Below are 21,775 nucleotides of genomic sequence, written 5' to 3'. Positions count from 1 at the left end.
GGAGCATTCTTGTTCTCACAGCCTCCAACATGCCATGCATGTGTACCAGTCTTTATCCAATTTCCCACCATCACCCCCAAACAGCCCGTCAGAGGCCAGAGAGTTTTGTTGATTAATAAGGCAAACATTGACTGTGCAGCTGTCTCATTTTATGCTGCACACCATTCTAGGTGCCAGAGATAAAAGAATAAGCAAACCACAAATAATTATTACATTCACGTAGCTTTCAGTATAGTGGAGAAGACACGCATTTTGCAAACCACTTTTTATTAAAATATGTAATAAAAACTGTGACAAGTATAGAATGGAAAGGTTCACTCAGTTGAGAGAAAGCCTAACCAACAGGTCTTTATTTACTCAGACAGATCTTGGAAGATATCTTTGATGAGAACCTTGGTAACAACAATTAATCCCAGTATAGTAACAATTAAAAAAAAAGGGGGGGGAGCTGTTGGAATGTACATAACACTTTTCCTTTTTTTGTGTGTTTGTTTGTTTTGTTCTTGTTGTTGTTGTTGTTTTTGATAGAGAGTCTCCCTCTGTTGCCCAGACTGGAGTGCAGTGGCATGATCTCAGCTCGCTGCAACTTCCACCTATCGGGTTCAAGTGATTCTCATACCTCAACCTCCAGAGTAGCTGGGACTACAGGTGTGCACCACCACTCCCAGATAATTTTTGTATTTTTAGCAGAGATGGGGTTTCACAATGTTGGCCAGGTTGGTCTCGAACTCCTGACCTCAGGTGATCCCCCCACTTCAACTTCCCAAAGTGCTGGGATTACAAGCATGAGTCACTGTGCCTGGCCATAACACTTTTTCTTTAATGATGGTACCTCTAGGTTGGCATATCAAAAGTAGTGTTATTATCAAATAACTCAATAAGTGGGTACTCTTAGGAAAATGAGTTTAAAATTTAGAGATGCCAAAATGCACATTTACATACATTCTGCAGTGTATATGTTTCTATATTTGTACAGTTATCTACCACTCTTTCTAGGATGACAGAGAGAGATAGCAGTCAGTAAAGCCAATGTCTTTGATTTTTTTTTTTTTTTTTTTGAGACAGAGTCTCACTCTGTTGTCCAGGCTGGAGTGCAGTGGCATGATCTTGGCTCACTGCAGACTCTACCTCCCAGGTTCAAGTGATTCTTCTGCCTCAGCCTCCTGAGTAGGTGGGACTACAGGCGCGTACCACCACACCCAGTTAATTTTTGTATTTTTAGTAGAGACAGGGTTTCACCATGTTGGCCAGGTTTGTCTCGAACCCTTGACCTCATGATCCACCCACCTCTGCCTCCCAAAGTGCTGGGATTACAGGCTTGAGCCACCTCACCCGGGCGTCTTTGATTTTTATCAGAAGATCTGATTACAGTTTATTACTTGTAGTTAAATATAAGTTCACTCTACAGTATGGTGAAGCCGTGACACCAGAATCAGATATACAGAATACCAACCCCCTTGCCACCATCTACTAGCTGTTGATCTTAGGCAAGGTAATCAACCTTGAAGCCCCAGTTATCTTTACTTTAAAAGGAAAATAATGTTTGTATCTTGGAAAGTTCCTGTGAAAATTAAATAAGAATATTTCATAATAAACCCTTGTAGTGTTTAGTACGTCCCAGATACTGTTCCAAGAACTTCCCAATATTTAATCAATTTATCTTCATAATAAACCTATGAAGAAGGTTTTTTAATGAGTTTTGAATCACATTTTATATATGAGGACATGGAGGCATAAGGAAGCTACTGGGCCAAGGCAAACAATTAGTAAGAGGCAAAGCTCAGATTCAAACCCAGAACTTAAACTCTCAGTCACTTCACTCAGAAACTTTGAATAAGTATAAAGCAATGAAAAAAAGTGTTTAATAGGTTGTAAGCATTTTAAAATGTGAATTACTTTCAATATAGCTAACTTTTTAATCCATATTCTGGTGAATAGTCTTTTCAAATTTCCTCAGACTAATACATTTCTCCAGGTGGAGATTTAGGTCTCCTCTTCCTTTTCCTTAATTTCTTACTCTTCCTCTTCCATCAAACTTATCATTTTTTTCTCTCATGAGCATTCTTATTAATTCCACCTAAAAGATATGTGGCATCTCCTTATCTTTAATTTAATTACAATAGAAGAGTAGACAAATCAAGATGACTTAATATTTATAGATTTGTATAATATCTGAATTGAATATAAATATGGCTTTTAGCAAAAATTCTAAAAGCTATGTTGACATTCTAGAATAATTTTTCAGGTATTCTTCAAGAGTGTTGAGGTTCTAATACATAAATTCATCTTTCATTGTCTTCTCCACTTGGAAGTTACTATGTTGGCTTATGGAACAGAGTACATATACTACCCTGAATTTTATGGTGGTGCTGTAATATATGCAAGTGTAGCATGAGGAATGCCCACTCTGAGGAGCAGCGTGCTTTCTTTCACTTTCTCGGGGAAAGTCAATTTCACTGAGATACTATCCCTTATCCAACATCACACACAAAAAATGGGAAGAATGAAGTCTTTTTTGTCATTGGCAATGATTCTGTATTAATTTAGAATTGGATGTACTGCCACGTATTCAGAGAACTGAATACCCCAAATGTGATATTGGAAAGTACTATTTCAGGCCAGGTGTGGTGGCTCATGCCTGTAATCCCAATACTTTGGGAGACAAAGGTGGGAGGGTTACATGAGCCCAGGAGTTCAAGACCAGATCCAGTCTCTATGAATAATTAAAAAATTAGCCATGGAGGTGTTGCCCACCTGCAGTCTCAGCTACTCAGGATGGGAGGATCACCTGAGCCCGGGAGGTGGAGGCTGCAGTGAGCTGTGATTGTACCACCACACTCCAGCCTGCATGACGAAAAAAAAAAAAAAAAAGGAATAAAAAGAAAAATACTATTTCATATATTGAACAAAATATATCTCACATTTTCAAAATAATAATAGGGATTATTTTCATAAGGCCTTTTATTTTCCAACAAGTTTAAAATCAGTTGAACAGTCTCCACACCTCCCCCAAAAAAGTCATTATGAAATCATAATTATGACATGTAAAGGAATTGTTTTTATATATAATGCCTATATATTCTTTAAAAGGAATATTTCATTTCCTTTTAAAATCCAATAAAGTGTTATCTCCTCATAAAAAATTATATAATTTTAGTCCTCTTGAAAAAGATTATAATTAATCTGAGGTTTCAGGCACATGCTTAATCTATTAGTAGAAAAATCTCCCATCTTTACTGTAATTATCTTGAAAAACTTTGAGAAGAGACTTTGAAAAATCTTAAACCATACATTAAAGTATTTTGAATATTGCTCTCTTTACTGAGATCAGACCAAGAGGAAGTACACTTTTAGCTGCAATATGAAAGATTCAGGCTAAAGAGAGAAATGGCCTCTGGTAAAGTTTTTACATCATGGAATTTTTTTTTTTTTATCAGTGCAAATCACAGATCCTCTGTGTTAAGGGCTTCACAATAGAATTTTCACCTTTCAAATACAATTTAGGTTTAACACTGCTTTGAGACAAGGCGTGAACTGAGTGACATCTTAGCTTCGTTTGATCCTTCACCTTGAAGGACAGACTACACGGGACCATAATAGCACCAATCTTGAGTGAAGAAGTGAAACCAATTTTGCTAAAACATCTGAAATACACTCTTCCTAAATAGTAACATCTGGTGGTACAGAACGTCCCAAGGAGTCTTTGTTCCCAGGAGATTTCTCAACCCAGTTTTTTGCCACCCAAGAGGCTTAGGTAATACAGCTAGGGTCAGAGAAATGCAGCCATCCGTCCAGCCTCTGGGTCGTTCTTTAAATAAAATTGCTTCCCGAACTTTCTTCACTCTCAAGTTTTGAATACAATGCAGTTTCAACCATTGCTATTGATATTTTTCTGTTAATTAAAAATAACAAATGACATTGTTGTCTGAGAGGAGTTATGCTCTCAGTAGTAGATGTCACCAGAGCCTGGAAGTCACAGACTTTGGGGAAAGCACAACTCTGCCCCCAAATCAGCAACATCTGCGATATGAAAAGGGGACTCTGGAGGTTAAAACCAATTTGAGCTTGTCAGTCTCTAGGCAAATACTGCAGAATCCTCAGGAACAGCTTGTGACGAGGGAGTGTTGAATGGAAATAAGCTCAATCAGCCTTCTGGTTTGGATCATTGAGAATACTGGTGTTTTAAATTTTTTATTTATTTGTTATTGTTCTGTTTCATTTCATTTTGAGTTACATTTGGGTTGAGCTCCTTATTCCTCGTCTGGTGTCTCTGGAAGAAATGTGTATTTCTGTGAGATATATTTCCTCCCGTCTCCAGAAATCTTCACGGAAGAGAAGTTCATTGCTACCATCTGTACTTGGTTTAGAAGAGCTTTGATTAATAAGGACCACCCTATTGTTCATTTGTTTGACATGTGGAAATATTTGTAATCTGTTTCTGGCGAGAGAGATTTCAGCAAGGACCTGGTTTGACTTTCAAACCCACATTGCCAATGAAAACCAGCCTCCTGGATCCAGAGGTCAGTGGGGGAACAAGCAAAGGTGTTTTATTCTGCCTTCACCCCCTCCCTCAAACACCAACACCTGTTAGAAGTGAGGTTAAAAAGATCCTGTTGGAACTCCGAGACAGAGACCCAATTCCATCCTGAAAGAGACTCTGATGTATGGTGTATAATGAAAGCTGGAGACTGCCCACTGTTACACATCATTATCATTCAGATCATGAAAGAAAATGAAATGGTTCAAGCAGATAACAGCTGTTTTTATTCTGCTTTTCAAAGATTCTCTTAAACAACGATTCTCTTAAACCTGATCTCATGGCTTTTATTTAAGGGTGAACACCCAATTGTAAACACAGGAGAGATGCATTCTCATGATGTCAGTAATAAAAGCATGTATAAAGCAGCATGTGTATTCTGGAAAGCTAACTAATCATTAAAGCCAAGAAACATAGTCTGGCACAAATCTGATTATGTGTCCAAGAGGACTTGATGGTATGCACATAAGAAAATGTAATGAAATAGCGGGAAGGAGAAAAGAAGGGAGAGGGAGGAGCCAGAGGGTTGAAGGGGAGCTGTTTCATGTTTGTGAGATGTTAGCAAAATTAGAAAAAGGTAAAGCTGCCAAGATCATCTGAGAAAGGGGTTAGCACAGCAAGCAGAAATGTAAGCAATTTTTTTTGTTTGTTTCACTATCTGTTGTATTACAGGCTCACCTCATTGCATTTTTATCTATTGGTTATAGACAATGAGGTTGTTACACAAGACACACACAGGAAACAGGACGAGGCCCCGTCTTTCTTTAATCAGGAGTTCAGATCTCATTTGGGACGACGTACATCTATTGTGTTTCTAATTGCTGTGATCATTATCATAAGCATTAGGTCTAGCTTGCTTGAGGAATTCAGGACCACACATTCCTCATCAGAATTCTGTTTAAATAAAATAGGATGCAAAGGAATTTTGATGGAGTCAACTTTATACAAGCTAATCTAATAGATATTTGTTGTAATTTTTCATTTTGTAAAATTACAGCAAAAACATAAGCAATCTCTCCTAGATGCACTGTAAGATGGAATGCTCATTTAAAAAAATTGTATTCTTATTTCTTCACATAGTAGGTAGCATCCTTTATTAAATGGGTTACTGTATTAATTAAATATAAACCATTCCTTACTGTACTTGCTAAAAACTTTTGTGTCTGAGGAAAATATTTGTATATATATGCATATAAAGTTTACACCTAATGTTAGCATACAAACCACATTAATTATAACATTAAACTAAAAGATGAGTTCAACAAGCAGTTTAAAATTGGGAATCTGCTGTTTGTGTGCTTAGACTTGTACTTAAAAAAAAAATAGAAGGCATAAAAATGTCAGCTCCATAGATTTGCTGCTAAAAGACCCTTGTTCACTCGTGCATAAAATACAACTGCCCCCAAGGGTGTGCACGTTTACAAATGCAAATTAATCTTTACCTGCCCAACGCACAAGCTATAATGGATTTCAGAACTGAACAATATAAACTAAGCATGAGATAATTTTTGATATCTCTGTTAAAGAAAACCATAATGCATAGTTTGGGATCCTAAATTATAGCTGGATTTTCTGCTCTTAAGTGTTCATTTGCTTACGTGGGAGGGGCCAATGAAATAAAGTCGCAACAATTTGTACCAATGCATGACTTTTTATTTCTTTAGATCAAATAGGAAGTGATGTGTGGACTTAAACTGTTTTCAAATGGCCTTTCCAGTTCTGTTAGAAGCAATGTTCAGGCTAAACTGCCAACATTTTTCTTCAGTGTGAAAAATGCTGACTGTGGGGCTTGTGTTAAAATATAGCACACACACACCTAAGAATCTAATGTCCTATCTATTGTTGGATATGACTCTATTAGCTTTGCATGTTGTGAATTATCTGGACTACAAACCCCTGTTCTTTTTCTTTCCTTCTCAGTATCTGTGTAGTGATCATTTTCCTGCTCACTGGTGTATCCGCTACTAAAATACAAGTGAAAATAAAAGGAGAATATAAAGGAGACACTTCCTACCTCTGGGAGGAATACAAAAAGCACACACATTTGTACCAGTTAGCAGCCCTAAATATCTGTTGAATAAATAGTTTTAAACAATTGACTGAAATACATATTTTGAATCTGCAAATATTTCCTGAAACACAGAAGCTGTGTAGGTTAGGCAGCTACGGTATAGCTCTAAAATTCAGAGTATCCCTTCTATTTTTGGCACAGAAGATAGTCACATGGCTATGAAACATGAATTTGGATGCCAAATGAATAACAAGCTTGGAGGCTGAGCTCCAAGTGACTTCAAACATCTGTGAAGTGAAAATATCCCTGTACCAAGGCGTGCTACTGTGTTGAAAACAATTACTGTTACTGATCATTTTCTTACTTAAAATAAAGTACATCTCTTCTCATGGGAGCAGGTGTAAGGGTGACTTTGTGAATCTCCATTAATCAAATCACAAATGGACACCCTCCCCTATTCTTGTAAATCCATGCAAACACAATTACACTTTTTAACATCTCAAAAGAAGAAGTGTGCAATTTGTTAGCAAGAAGGATAAATTTCACCTTCCCACTTCTCCAGGATTCATAGTAATCCAAAATCAAGAGAGTACAGACACTTTGAAAATCTGCCCCTTTAGCCCCTGCCTTTGGTATATTAATGACTACAAGATGTTGGACGCATATTTGAGCAGTAAGAAAAACCTGCTTCCCAAAGGGAAAAAGAAACTGGGAACAGACCCAGAGAAACAATAACTTAGTGGACAGGTCTAAGAAACTCTGAATATCAGCACGTTCCAAAGCTTAGTAACAAAGCTTAGAATGTCATGTGATCTTTACTTGCAAGTCAGCGCAAACCTTTTCTATCATTATGGCATCTAAAGCATGACTTATTTTTCATAAACAGATATTTTTCTTACGTTGGAATTTATCCTACGATGCTACAATTGGCATTCTGCCATTCTTTTTTGTCATAGTCATACAATGGTTTACTATCTACCTTTAAAAAGTAGAGAGTTAAGAGAGAAGGGAAATTGGTATTAGGTCCTGCATTGAATTTAGGTTCCTCTTTAAAGGATGCAGTGAAACAAAAATGTCCTCCTTTCAAAATGCTTATTTTGGATTTGAAGAGCATTCTCACCCAGGTGCCATTCTTTCCCTCTTTTACTTTTCTTCCAATTGTCTTACCTTTCCTGCACACATCCGTGATGCAAATTAGCACTGGCCTCCAAGCCTCAGGCATCAAAGGAATTAGGTCAGACCAGAAGAAATCAGGTTGCAGGCAAGAAAAAAATTTTAATAAAATAGAAGCTATGCCAGCCTGGAGCTTCTGTACTCCTTCAGGCAGACTAACAAGCCCTGGTCTTAGGTAATTGATACGTGGGAGAAAAGCAGAGATGTTTGAGAGACCAAAGATTTGTATAGTATTAGCAACGTGATGATATGTTGAATTTATTTGAAGCCAGTCTGTACATAGTGCTCTGATGGGCTTGGTGCTCAGCCTTAAAACAATTGCAATTAAAAATAATTCCAGGAAAAGAGAAAAGATCTAGTGCAATATCTGTTTGCTATAATTTATGAGTTTTTAAAAGTCACTTTGTATTTGTATTCCATCTGAGATTAGTGGTCTTTTAAAGCATATATTAAGTGTACACAGAAAATTAATTTTATGTTAGCATGTTTAATGCTTACTTACTCAAACAGCATATTATCTTCTTTTGAGTTATTTTAAGGACAAAAAATAGAAAGAGATTGTACTGGAAAATGTTCATTCTCCAGATGATCATTTTAGTTGCCATTATTACTGGCTCCAAAATGATTGGAGGAGCAATTCAAATTCAACCTATCACATTATCCAAGGGCATTCTATGAATAGCTGCAACCCAGAGCAAGTTCTGGCAAAGATGCAAAGGCAGCGTATCGAAGTCAGCAATAGCATTCAAGAGTATTTTCCAGAGTTGGCGAATGCAGATGAGAATATTTATATGTCATCTCTCAAACTATAGAAAGTATTTTGGGAAAGATATTTTTCACAAGTCTTAGATTAGCCATTATAGCAATTTAAAGGAGGTTTTTGTTTGTTTGTTTGTTTTTGTTTGTTTGTTTTGGATGATGAAACAAACCTTTGGGTGATGCCAGTCACATTTACACATCATCCCATTTAATCCTTGCAGCAGCCCCATGAGGGAGATATTGGTGTCTGCATTTGTGATAAGAAACTGAGGCGCAGGCATTAAGCAACTTGCTAAAGACCTCAAATTTAGAAGGTAGCAAAGACAGAATTTGAACTCAGGAATCTGAGGGAATTTCTTGAGGTTTTTCTCACTACTGGAAACAGTTTTAAAGTTTTAAGAAAGGTGAAGCCTCTTTGGTTTCTGAATGTAGTAAGTCTCAAATTCTGATAGCTCTCACACATCTCTTCAAAAAGGATCATCAGTAAGATCATTTTAACCAAGGGAAAAATATTATCCTACCTAACATGTATTGAGAAATTACTTCTACCAAATATACTTAAATTTTTCATGCATAAATTCACGTAATACTCACTATAAGATAGACAGTTACCATCCCCAGTTGAAGAAAGGGAAACCGAGGCAGACAAAAGTTGAGTAATTTCCCTTAGGTTATCAGGTAGACAGAGTAAGAGCCAGGATTCGTTAAATGATTTTGTGAATATAAATGAATACCAATAACTAAGGACACATTTTGCATATACCGTGCTTTTTGTCTAGAATTATCTTTCCTCTTCACCATCTTCTCCTACAGTTCAACTTTAATGTCAGCCTTCCCAGATCCACCTCTCTAACTTAGAAGCCTTTCTGTCTTCATGGTGTAGTGCTATCATATCATCTATCACATAGTGTAGTAATGATATCCTTAACTTTCTCTCCACTTGGATGCTAAGCTCGTGGGGGGAAGAGACTCCATCTTCCATGTCATTCTATCACTAGTAATATTACTTGTTATGTAGCAGCCACCTATAAACAGGTTGGATTTACAAGTGGAAGAAAGAAAATAATTGAAAAATACTTGGTTGCAATAGATGGATAATTGGGTGAAGGATGGCTAGATTTATTGATGGATGAATACACGGATGGATGGAAATATAAAAGAATAAATGACATACACATAGGAAACATATGAGTCCGTCCAATGTGTGTGCCAGTTTTAAATAGAGAGAGTTTCCTGGGTGCATTTCTAAAAAGAAGAACTTTAAAAAAAAAATTCAGTCACTTTTCTGCCTTATCTTTAATTACTGTTCTTTTTCCTATTGTTTTCTTTTAATGGCCATTAATAATGACCCAGCAAGCTGGTGATAAATTTGTTCTTGGACGTTTTCCCTACTTTTTTGTTATGTATATATCAAAGTTTTTGGCTTGATTTCACTCCTCTTAAGTAAAGGAGACTTTTATTCCTCTAATTACCTTCGAGTTCCTGCATCGAATGCACTGCATTCCTGACTCCCTGGATGTAGCCCTCCACTCCCCTCAGCCATTTGCCTAGCAGGCGCTACTTGAAGTTTTGGCCTCTAGTATCCCTACTAGATTGAGCAATGAAAGCAGCATAAAATCCTAAACCTACTGTCAAGTGTGAATCCTCTACTTCAGAACAGATATATCATCCTGGCCCTAAAAAGAAAGAGACCACATAATATTTCCAATATTGTCATAAATTCATCCACTTTGAGTATTTGTTATATTTACTTACCAGGCAGAGCAGGGGAAAAAAAATGTTTTTGTCATCAATAACCAAAGTATTGTAAGAAAACATTAACTTCACTTAAAAAAAAAGGCATGGAAACTGTAGGCTACCATTATGGATGCCTTATGATATAGCTTATAAATACAATATTATATTAAGAATGTAATTGCTAGAGACATTGCTCCATGAAAGATGTTGGGTTGTTTACAAGAAAAAAAAAATGTCATGTCCTCCTCTGAGAGTTGTTTTGGATGATTACTTATCAGGGTTTAAAAATATAAAGGCAAATAAAGATTGATCTTTCTACTTGAGGTCAGTAGTTCACTGATTTTTGTCAAGAAAAGGAGTTTACTAGATTTCCTTTTGCAATATCAGACAGCTTGTCATTTTTTATGTGATAGACTATGTAATTATTTTTCACGGTGGTATACTATCCATCTCTATATATACACACATACATTTACACATACATATTTACCCTATGGCACTGCATTCACTGTGCAAGTGTACCAAAACCTATTTAAGATGCAAACATCAAAGAGGAAGGGGAAAAGCAGTCCTATTGCCACTATGTGTAGATGTCTGAGAAAGTCTCCTAGAGACCAATTGATCAATATACAAAAATCGTCACAACTGCTAAAGGCTGCCAACATAATCTTTTAAAGCAAATGTAAAAGTAGATACTGAAAAATGTGGGTTACCAAAGTATTCTTTACCTCTGGCTCCCCACTCTGTGCTGTCTCATATTCTTGCAAGTCTCATTGGGATGCTTGGTAAACACACTTCACCTTTCTTTCTTCAGTTTCAGGGTAGAAAGGCTCCCTTTAACTCCTGAAGACAGTAAATCACAGTCTGTGTGGTGGTTCTCAGAAGACACTTAAAGGACTGAACTGGATGCTCTACATAGCACCCTTGCCAAAAGGGTTCGGAAATGACTTCCAGCTTCCCACAGTAATAAAATGGCACTGTTTGGCATCTTCGAGGTAATAAAAGTGAATTTTTTCCATTCTAGTAAATGAGAAGAGAGGCCTGGTTGTTTTAAAAACTGATTTAAATTCGTGTGTTTTCCTCACATTATAGAGCGTGATATGAGCACATTTAGGTGAACTTCAGACCACCTCAGAACATTACTATCCGCAGCTCTCTGGGGCAGAACTGGATATGCTGGCGGGTGGTAGAAGGGAGGTTGGAAGGATGGCCAGGTGCCCTGGACACTGCAGCCGTGATACGATAGGTGGCGCTCTCCCCTCTGAGTCTGTGTGAAAGATCTCCGAACGTGCTCTTTGGAGCATATTATTTTGCTTGAAGGAAATGTCTTGGACGTTCATCAGTGTTTCTGGCACTGTTTAACAGCTGCTGAGTCTCATAGCAGACTCTGGCTGTATTTTGGTGATGGGAAAAGCTTTAGAAAACAGATTTCCTGTCTTTAAGGAGGAGGCTTATGTTAGGCATTATTGTCATTTGTATACAAGACTTTTTATAATTCAATTTCGCTGTCCTCCCAGTTGCAAAGGAAAATCTTTTGTCATTCCTATTTGACTCATAGGGTCTAGGAAGAAGTTTGATCATCTTCCATTTCCCATCTGGTTATTCATAAGACACCTGCATCTCTGTGATTTCTCCTAGACTACACAATGCTACCAACTGACAACAGACGTTGTATAAAAGAAGGCCACCTTTCAGAAAAGGAACCTGAACATTAAAAGCTTGTCAACCAAACACACGGGATATAGCTTTTATTCCTTATTTCAACTGCACCAGAAGTGGAAATTATTACTTTTTTAAGCAGAAAAGACAAGATTGATACTTTTTACATAGAATCCAACCCACATTTGTCTTTGTTTATATTTTGCAATTATAAGGCTATTAGAAACAAATTAGTAGTATCACGGAAGAATTTTTAGTGACTTGCTGATTTCAACTATTGCCAAATACCCTCATCTACTCATCACATTCTTAATTAAGAGACACCAGTGTCTGTGTGTTTTTATAATCTCTTTGTTAAAATTACTCAGTAGTGGCCTCAGTAGTTGCAGACTAGTCCATTAATTTAATAGAGAGATTCAAAAGATTATTACAAAAGAAGCAGGATGTAGACACGCCCAGCTGAACAATAGTGGGGAAGAGAGGGGTCCCTAACAAAAGATATGATAAGAGGAAAGGGAAATATCACTGCAGTTCATAATGATGGTTGGTAAACAGTTGAGTACATGTTTTTAAGTCTGTAACAACTTGGTTCAACAAAGTAAGAATTAGTTGTAAATGCTAATGTCTTTGACTTACAAATCCTCCCTGTGAGTATGATCCAACTCAGAGCATTTGACTTCAATAGGTGACCATCTTCGATAAAAAGGAGAGTGGTTCCTTCTGTGCTAGTCCTGGAATACTAATAGAGGCAGCATTCCTGCACATAGTATGAAATCAATAAATACCTGCTGAACGGATGAATACATGACTAAACATGTGAAGAACAGTATCTCCTTTTTCTAAAGTACCATTACAGAAGTAATGGTACTTTCGACAAATATGTAAGGGTAAAAACAGTTACATTCTTGATCCTTAAAGTGTAGTATATTTCTCCCCCATATTTCTTCTCTTTTAAAATATAGAAACTGTACTTTATGTACCCTGAACAACCTTCCTGCAAAAAAAGAAAAGAAAAGAAAAGAAAAAAAAACACAAAGCACATTCATCTCTGCCTCTTACATTAACAGACTTGCCTAAGAGTTTTTATGGTTATACTTCAACTTGTTCCCTGTATGCTACCTCCTCTGTAACTTGACTTTAAATTATCTGTTTATCTTCTCATATTGCAAATATTATTGAATACATGTAGTAGATTAAATAATCAGTTTCCTTTGAATATTCCTAGTTGTGATTTCTTAGTTTAACATTCACATTTTGCATCCAAATGGTATTTGTCTTCATATAATTGATAAGATTCCATTTATTCATTCATTTAATATATATATTGGTTGAATGCCTATCATGTAGAAGATAACCTACTAAATGTAGAAATTCACCAGAAAATAATCAACTTCTCTTTCTTCCCCAAATTCAGAGTTCCCTAATACTACAGGTTTACTTTAATTTGGTCAGTGGTGCCAAGTAGTCAGATAGGTGAAATATTTCCTTTAGGAGGGTGGTACTGAAAGCTGTCCATTCTTAAGAAGCATCTGTGATTATGTATGTAGTAAAACAGGTTCTGAAATTAATTATCTTAGAATTGGGCTCAGTAGACCTGGCATAGATCCCAAGAATTTGCAGCATTTCTAACAAGTTTCCCAGGTAACTCTCAGGCACATAGTTCTCAGAACGTGCTTAAGAATTACTGCCTTAAAATTTAAAGAAAATTTTATTCTCATGCCATGCTATATTCTACATACAAAAAGCATCTTCCTTTATTATTTTTCTATAAAATACTATTTAAACTTTCCTGAATTATATTTTATAATTACAACAAAATCTGTTGTGACCCATGCAGATTACTATACAATTCTTTATCCCTTTAAATGGAGTCGAAATACATGAAGAATGCTAAATATAATTTTTTTAAAAAAAACTCACATTTTAATCATAAGAAAAATACTTTGATTGACATTACGTGACTCTAAATTGGTAAATCATTACAATGATAATTTATATTTTGGTTCATTAACTTTACAAAATATTATTCAAAAGTTCCTGCAAGGTGCCTTTTCTTTAATACTTTATAATTTTTCCTTCAAAATATTTTATTAGATCACAATGAGTTTTTCATATGATTTTAGAGAATAGTAATATAATTGATGTTTTCCTTCTTGTATTAGTAATACTTTACTTCTACCTTTTTGGAATGGATTATTTTTCTGTACCAGTCCTTTCAGCAATATGGCACCATGTCATAGGTGGTGAACACAGTGACATTATTTAAGGTCAGGGTACAGAGAAAATATATTACTAGGCTCTACTTGTTGTATTAGGGTCCACCTTTCTTTCACAGAAACATTGGCTTGTTATTTCATAATTTGAGTTCCAGACTCGGTTTTCTTGCTTCTAAGGTTGGTAGGTCATTTCTTTAACAAGATTTGATATATTTCTAATCTTTTCTAATTTGAATATTATCATAGTGTGATCTGCTGATTTTTAAAAAATATATCAGTAGTGCCCAAGCTGCATTAGGAGATTTCAGCTGATATTAAATTAACCCCAACCGCCACCTCCAGTCAAATGTGGCACCTTTGCATGACAATATCATACCCACTTTTATTATATTTCTTCTTTTTTTAAAAAAAAAATGTATTTTAAGGGGCTTACTTGAAAATAACTCATAATAATAGGCAATTGTGAAATGTTTAGTTTCATTGAGTGCTCTAACCACATTCATCTGAATAATCCAGCTCTCCAAAGGCTGAAATCTATTCTAGCTACTTTGAATACATAGTGTCCAATGGTAACTACAAATATATTCTAGGGCTCATCAAAATGGAATGAACCAGAATATCTACACACTCAAAACAAACAAACAAAAAGGAATAGATATTCATTTTTAAAGTTTTAAAAGGCTAAAAAAATCGCAACACTATTTTAAAATATATACACTTCCACATGATAATATGCCCTTGAGCCAGGAAATCATTATAATAAAATTTTGTGGCAAAAACCCTCCACTGTTTTGTGGTGGCATTTCTGCCATGTTTCAAATTAGAACTCCTATAAATCTTGAAATTGAACAAACAGGAAAATAGAAATCTCACCTGTCTGTATTCAGACCTAAACAATGAATTGAAATAAGATTCCAGGCCCGGTGTGGTGCCTCAAGCCTGTAATCCCAGCACTTTGGGAGGCGGGCAGATCACGAGGTCAGGAGATCAAAACCATCCTGGCTAACACGGTGAAACCCTGTCTCTCCCCAAAATACAGAAAAAAAAAATTAGCCAGGTGTGGTAGTGGGCGCCTGTAGTCCCAGCTACTTGGGAGGCTGAGGCAGGAGAATGGCGTGAACCCAGGAGGCGGAGCTTGCAGTGAGCCGAGATTGGGCCACTGCACTCCGGCCTGGGTGACAGAGTGAAACTCCAAAAACAAAAATTAAGATTCCAAATCAAACTTTCTAACTTGTTGAGGTTGATACATTAGTATCTGATTTCAAATATGTAGCGATTTAACTAAACAAATCCATGTTAAAACAGAATCTATACTTTGATCATTCCTTTTTAAATGAAATCATGATAATTTTGACACGATTCTCTATACTGAGGTATCCATTTCCTCACTGGAGTTCTGATAGATGCTACAAATAAATAAAAGTTTAAAGGGTTTTTCCACAAATGATGAGGAGGCTAAGAATCCAGGAATGCGATGCACTAGACTGGTAGCAGACCAAGCAGCAGAACTAAAGCTCAAAAGTAGGTGAAAGAACTTTCCATCAATAACTGCAATAATGAAGTGTAAAGTGGAGCATATTTATACTTCTGAACTGTTTCTTTATTCAGCAACCTTGTACAGAAAGTCTTCTTTATCTTTTTTTAATATTATTTATTTATTTAGAGACAGAGTCTCTCTCTGTCACCCAGTCTGGAGTGCAATGGCGTGATCTCAGCTCACTACAACCACCACCTCCTGGGTTCAAGCGATTCTCCTGCCTCAGCCTCCTTAGTAGGTGTGATTACAGGTGTCCACCACCACGCCTGGCCATTTTTTGTGCTTTCTTTTAGTGGAAACAGGGTTTTACCATGTTGCCCAGGCTGGTCTCGAACTCCTGACCTCAAGTAATCTCCCTGTCTTGGCTTCCCAAAGTACTGGGATTATAGGCAGGAGCCATTGCACCTGGCCATTCTTTATCTTTTTAAATGTCGTAGTTGCCTAATTGTATATATTATGCAAATATCTACTTATTTGCCAAATGACAAATCCAAAATACCAAGCATCATCAAACTTTGGAAAATGCATAAATATCTCTAGGACAGTATTTTCAAATGATGCATTGAGGTAAATACGCATGCTTTTGTACTACAGGTGCTTCAAAAAATGGATCTTTAAATCAGAAAATTCCTTGGGGAAAACTCTGGCCCTGGCTTTGAGAACCACAAATGCTACAGTGCAGGATGGGAGACCCACATAGTGGTTTTAGTCCATCTAATCCCATCAGATTGAACACCTCTAAGTATGTTTCTCACAGTGGAAACATCTGATCTTACTGGCTTCTCTGTCTTTTAGGAATATATTATTAGAAAAGAAAAACATGTTTGGCCTACTGTAAGCAGTCAAGGGATTAGATATAATTATAACTAGGCAGCAGTTGTTGTCCAGCAGGCCTGTAATTGTACGTTGATAATCCTTTCTTTTCCTTGCAAATCCTAATTTACAGATGTTAGAAGTTTAATCAAAAAAAAAAAAAGGAAAAGAAAACCAGAAAAAAAATAGAGGCAACCTAACCTGTAATCTGCTTTTCAATCCCTCACCAATCATGCCAAAGTGAAAATAGATTATTAAACCACGAAAGGATTTTGATAGGAAAAATTGCCTTTACAGCATTCTATTTGATAACATTAATATTCCAATTCTCATCAGCATATTGGATACCACCCTCCTTCAAAAAGACTTCAATCTCGTTTGATGTCTGTCTTTTACACTTTAGTTTTCTGAAGGGCTTGTTTTCGTTTTAAGTAGTTTATTCATCCATCTATCTAAATATCTATATCTATCTAAATATCTTCTGAAACTAGAGGGAAAAAGCCTTTACAAATACCTTACCAGAAAGCTCCCACACTATTGAAAGCAAATAGAAAATGTAAGAAAATAAGTTTATCTTTCAGGTTTGAAACCAGGAACATTTCTTCCCTTTGAATTGATTTCAGCTCAGCATGATTTTTCATATGTTTTCTGAGTTTTCTCAGGGTTCTTTTGATAATGAGTAAAGAGCAATGTTTTGTCCTTCAAAGTTGCAGAGTGATGTTAACACAAGGAGTTTTGTTTTGAAAATCTTTATCTGGCATAATTATACATTCCGCCCAGTACTCTATTGATGGGAAGTAAACTGTTTCTCTCCTTCAGTTGTCGTGCTTAGGGTCTAAAGGCCAGATGGGTCCAGTAGCTAAAGCTACAAAAGAAGCCCTCCTAGGTCGTCAGTGGGAAGTTCAATATTATTGCCTCCCTAATAGCAGCTGCTTCTATTTGAACTCAGGGTTATGAAAGATGAACTACATTAAATGGTAAATCATTAAATATCAGCTGAGTAAAAGCACTGTGGTGTATTTTCCTGCTTAAATCACCAGCATCTGTCTTCTCACATGCAAAGAGTTGCTCTTGACAATCATGCAGTGAAACCCTGACAGAAGGGCCAAGACTGAAACCACACAAAAAACCTCAAATAGCATCATTTGGGTTTTCAGTTGGCGAGTAAATTATCATCAGCAAATATTCCACAGTGAAACTAAAGCTCAACATTGCATTTAACACAGCCATAAAATATTTAGGAATGCACAATCCCTTTAGAGCCTCATTTTTTTCTCCTATTATGTGTTTATTCTTCGGGAAAAGAAAAACAACTGTTTAAATTACGTCCACCTAATACCTTAGATTTATTGCAAAGCCTACAGTTTGCTGGGTTTCTTTTACTATTGATCCTCCTCTTACTTATGGAGGATGTGAACATCATAACCAGAGATAAAGCTCATACTGATTCAAAACTGAAATGGTGCAATAATGGATGCCTAAGGTAGTGTTTCAAGACTGTTACAAAAATTAGACCCTTTCATCGACTTACGTTAGGCAGCAGAATAATCTCAAGTGGCAATGACAGCTATAAAATCCCACACCCTACATGGCTTAGATTTATAGTAGAATACTCATAACTGCAAGCAGTTACCATGAGACAATGGTCTTTCTTTACCCTTATACTGCATGTGCTTTCATGGTGCTTTCCTCCACTGTGGATTTGTCTTGCCCACGCAAGTATTTGAGCCGCATGACAGTGTCATTTTAGATGCCACTATCATGGCAAGATACTGAAGGTAACCACACAACATCTCAATGACATATTGTTTTTGCCTCCCCAGAATATATAGCCCTGCAATAAAAAGCAAATGGAAATCTGGAATTCACTTTTAGGTTTCCAATTTGTTGCCTCCTTTTGGCATACAACAGACTACATTCAAAATTTGGGAAGAAAACACAGAGTTTAACTGCACGTATTATGTTCTACCAATCATTTTTATGGCATGCTTATTTTTTATTTATTTATTTTTTTGAGATGGAGTCCCGCTCTGCCGCCCAGGCTGGAGTGCAGTGGCGAGATCTCCACTCACTGCAAGCTCCGCATCCCGGGTTCACACCATTCTCCTGCCTCAGCCTCCTGGGTAGCTGGGACTACAGGCGCCTGCCACCACGCGCGGCTAATTTTTTGTTTTTTTAGTAGAGGTGGGGTTTCACTGTGTTAGCCAGGATGGTCTCGATCTCCTGACCTCGTGATCCAACCACCTCAGCTTCCCAAAGTGCTGGGATTACAGGCATGAGCCACCACGCCCCGCCAAATGTATTTTTTCATTGCTTTATTAATTAGCACCTATATCCAGTATAACATCACAGAAAACCTTATATGCACAAAGTCATACTATTGTTTAGGGAAGAAACAATTACACTCTTAAGAAAGTATAAGAGTCTGGAAGACCATCTTATTGTTTGACTTTGGGCAAATTATCAGCTGTGCCACCATTTTCTCATCAATATACTGAAAATAATAATACCTATCTTACATACGTATGAGAATCAAATCAAATAATACATACAAAGTACTTATCATAATGCCTGGAATATATTAAAGCTTTTAGAATAAGCAAAATTTTTAATTTTGTCCCAAAACATATACAATGTATTTCAAACCTATGCTGTGTCGTGTTTCATGTTTCCTACAGCCTCCACACTGTTCCCTGCCCCTTTATGCATTTACTGAAAAGGCTCCTTTTGCAACTTCTCATTCCATGTGTTTTATCCACTGGAAATAATTCAGAGACCAACCATTGAGACCAACCTGCAAATATATTAACAGAAAACATGTATAGCATGTGGTTACCTCTTTGGGGACATGAATAGACAAACAGAAAATGTCACAGTGTCATGTTTTAGAAGAAATATAAATCTTCATGTACTGCAGGACACAATTTTGCTAACATGGAAAAGGAAAGACCACAATTTTGACAAAATTAAACTTAACCCTATGGGATATGGTTATCCCCACGTTACCTGCTTTTGACATTATATAGGACTGTACTCATATTCAGGTCAAACTACAGATAGCCAAATGTCATTTAGTGGCATTAGAGGGTGAATGGAGCTGGCAGGCAGGAATGCCCAGGACACTTTCTAGAACACAGATGCAGGACCTATACCTACTATTCAATGTTGTCTTGTCATTGTGTTAAAATACACACATCGAGACAGCCCAGAATGTTCACTGGTTAAGTGAGGCCCTAAAACTTGAAAGGATCTGTGTAACTGAGAGGAAGAAAAATGAGTCAGTCATAGGGACTCTATAACTCTGATTTTGAATAGTGAATAAAAATCTAGCATAACTATTATACAATGTTGTTCAGCGCATTGTTCGACATCATTGTCAGTTTACTCTTATCTTCTTATTTCCATAATAATGTTATACACATATATGTACTGTATAAATAATGAAGATAGAAGCTTCAGTGTTTCATGTTAAAATGCTAACTGAGATGTAAAAAGGAACCATGTAATTAATCCGTGCACCACTAAGACAAATTCCATCACAGACAACATCATTCAACAAGCCATGTCATTACTGAAGCAAAGGTTAAATTGCTCTTTTTAAAAAACATAAAGCCTGTCTTTAAAGAGCTTTACAAAAATGAAAGAACTGACTGATCTTGCTCACTCTCATCCTGAAGAAAAAGTGGTCAATCTACCAACATATCAGGCTTTCTATATAGTTGGTTGTTCTTATCTATAATAGTTAAGAAGCTACAAATGACAATACATTTTAGCATTATATGGCACACTTCATTTCATAAGGACACTTCAATTTCTCTTCATTTCTGGAGGAAGATTAATTTTGTCACTGAACATTCCAGGCCCGAGTTGCTTGAAAGGAGTCAGTGACACACCAACGTTTAAGGAAATCCCGAGCCCCGGTGTCAGAGAGCATCCCAAAAAGGATGATGCATCACTCTGCAACTGCCATCTGTTGAGTGTTTTCCCGACAGCTGTATCTCTTGACCATCGCCAGTGCAGATAATCACAGGAGGCACGAAGGAAGTGCACAGCCGTCAGACACAGAGGAAAATTCCATGTTCGTCTGTGAAACAACATTTCTTTTAATTGCACCATAATGATTTTCTAACAGACACAATGGTATGTAGTGTAGTCTTAGAGCTGATTTAAAGCACACAATAAACCACAGTGCAGCTGAAAAGCCAATTGAGACTTCTTAGTGCCAGGAAGGTTTTTGTCTTACGTGAATACTTAAGAGCATTTCGCCAGCTACTCTGTCCACAATCCACTTTTACCAAAAATAACTGCCTCTATCATTGTGCCTGGGCAGTTTTTAAAAGAAAATGAACATTTTTATTTCAAATATCAATGAGGTTAAGTCTTGGCTTTATTTTTAATCTTCATGATAGACAATCCTAAAATAAGACCACTTCATCGGGTGGGTGATGGTCCAAAGTCTCACTCTCCTAACTTTTTTTAAACCACTTAATATTTTTATTCTTACCCTTCAGTGTAAAAGTCTGCCCAGCTACTATATGACTTTACCTCTTTCAAAACATTCTCTGACATAGCAGTTGCAAGGGTATTGAGATGGTGGAATTGGCTGGTCAGATATTGAAATCCTTGGTTTCTTCACGGGAGCAACTAATAACACTAGTAGCTACCATTATTTGAAGACCTGCTATGGAGCAGTCCTCTTCTCAGTACTTTATAAGCTTCAACTTAAAAGATTCCAGTCAAAATGTCACCTTGTGTGAAAGTCTAATACTCTGTTTCTGGGAATTCAGTTGTCAGAATATGATGGATTCATCAGCAGAGGCTTCTAAATCCCCGAGCTCCATTCCATTCTGGAGCATAAAAGAATGAGAGGGAGACAGAGAGAGAATAAAAGAAAGAAATTTCAAAAGATCTATACTTTCCTCCTTTTCATTTATTTTAATCATTATCATTGTAATAATATATGTTGACCCTATCACATATATACACACAACACAATCACATACCCATGCATGTGTACACACACAGGCACTTACGTACTCTAAACTCTCATTTTCTTCATTTACTACCATTTTGCACTTATTTGTGTACCGTCTTGTAGCTAACAGTTACTACTACTCTGAAGTGTGGCAGCAAGAACAGATATTAGAACCAATTTAAAAAATATCTGTGCTAAACATGCATTAGGTACACTTGGGCTCATACTTACTTTTCAGGGGAAAAAACTATGTACCAAAATGAACCCCACATGCCTATGGCTGGCCCATGGCAAGCTTCACAGCTGAAACTCCTATAACAAAAGACACAAATGTTTTTCTCCTACTAATCTGAATTCA

General features: G+C 36.7%; 1 long non-coding RNA gene across 1 annotated transcript in view; it reads left to right on the top strand.

Moving 5' to 3' along the window:
- LOC144338484 (uncharacterized) overlaps nucleotides 1-21,775 on the top strand; it is a 272,687-nt gene that overhangs the window by 98,113 nt on the left and 152,799 nt on the right. Inside the window, exon 2 of the long non-coding RNA XR_013412699.1 lies at nucleotides 11,032-11,212. This is a non-coding gene — a long non-coding RNA (uncharacterized LOC144338484). The remainder of the gene's footprint in view (nucleotides 1-11,031; nucleotides 11,213-21,775) is intronic.

The sequence above is a fragment of the Macaca mulatta genome, chromosome 1 (genome assembly GCF_049350105.2).
Source record: "Macaca mulatta isolate MMU2019108-1 chromosome 1, T2T-MMU8v2.0, whole genome shotgun sequence".
NCBI classification, from domain to species: Eukaryota; Metazoa; Chordata; class Mammalia; order Primates; family Cercopithecidae; genus Macaca; species Macaca mulatta.
This window is presented reverse-complemented; position numbering and strand designations above follow the sequence as displayed.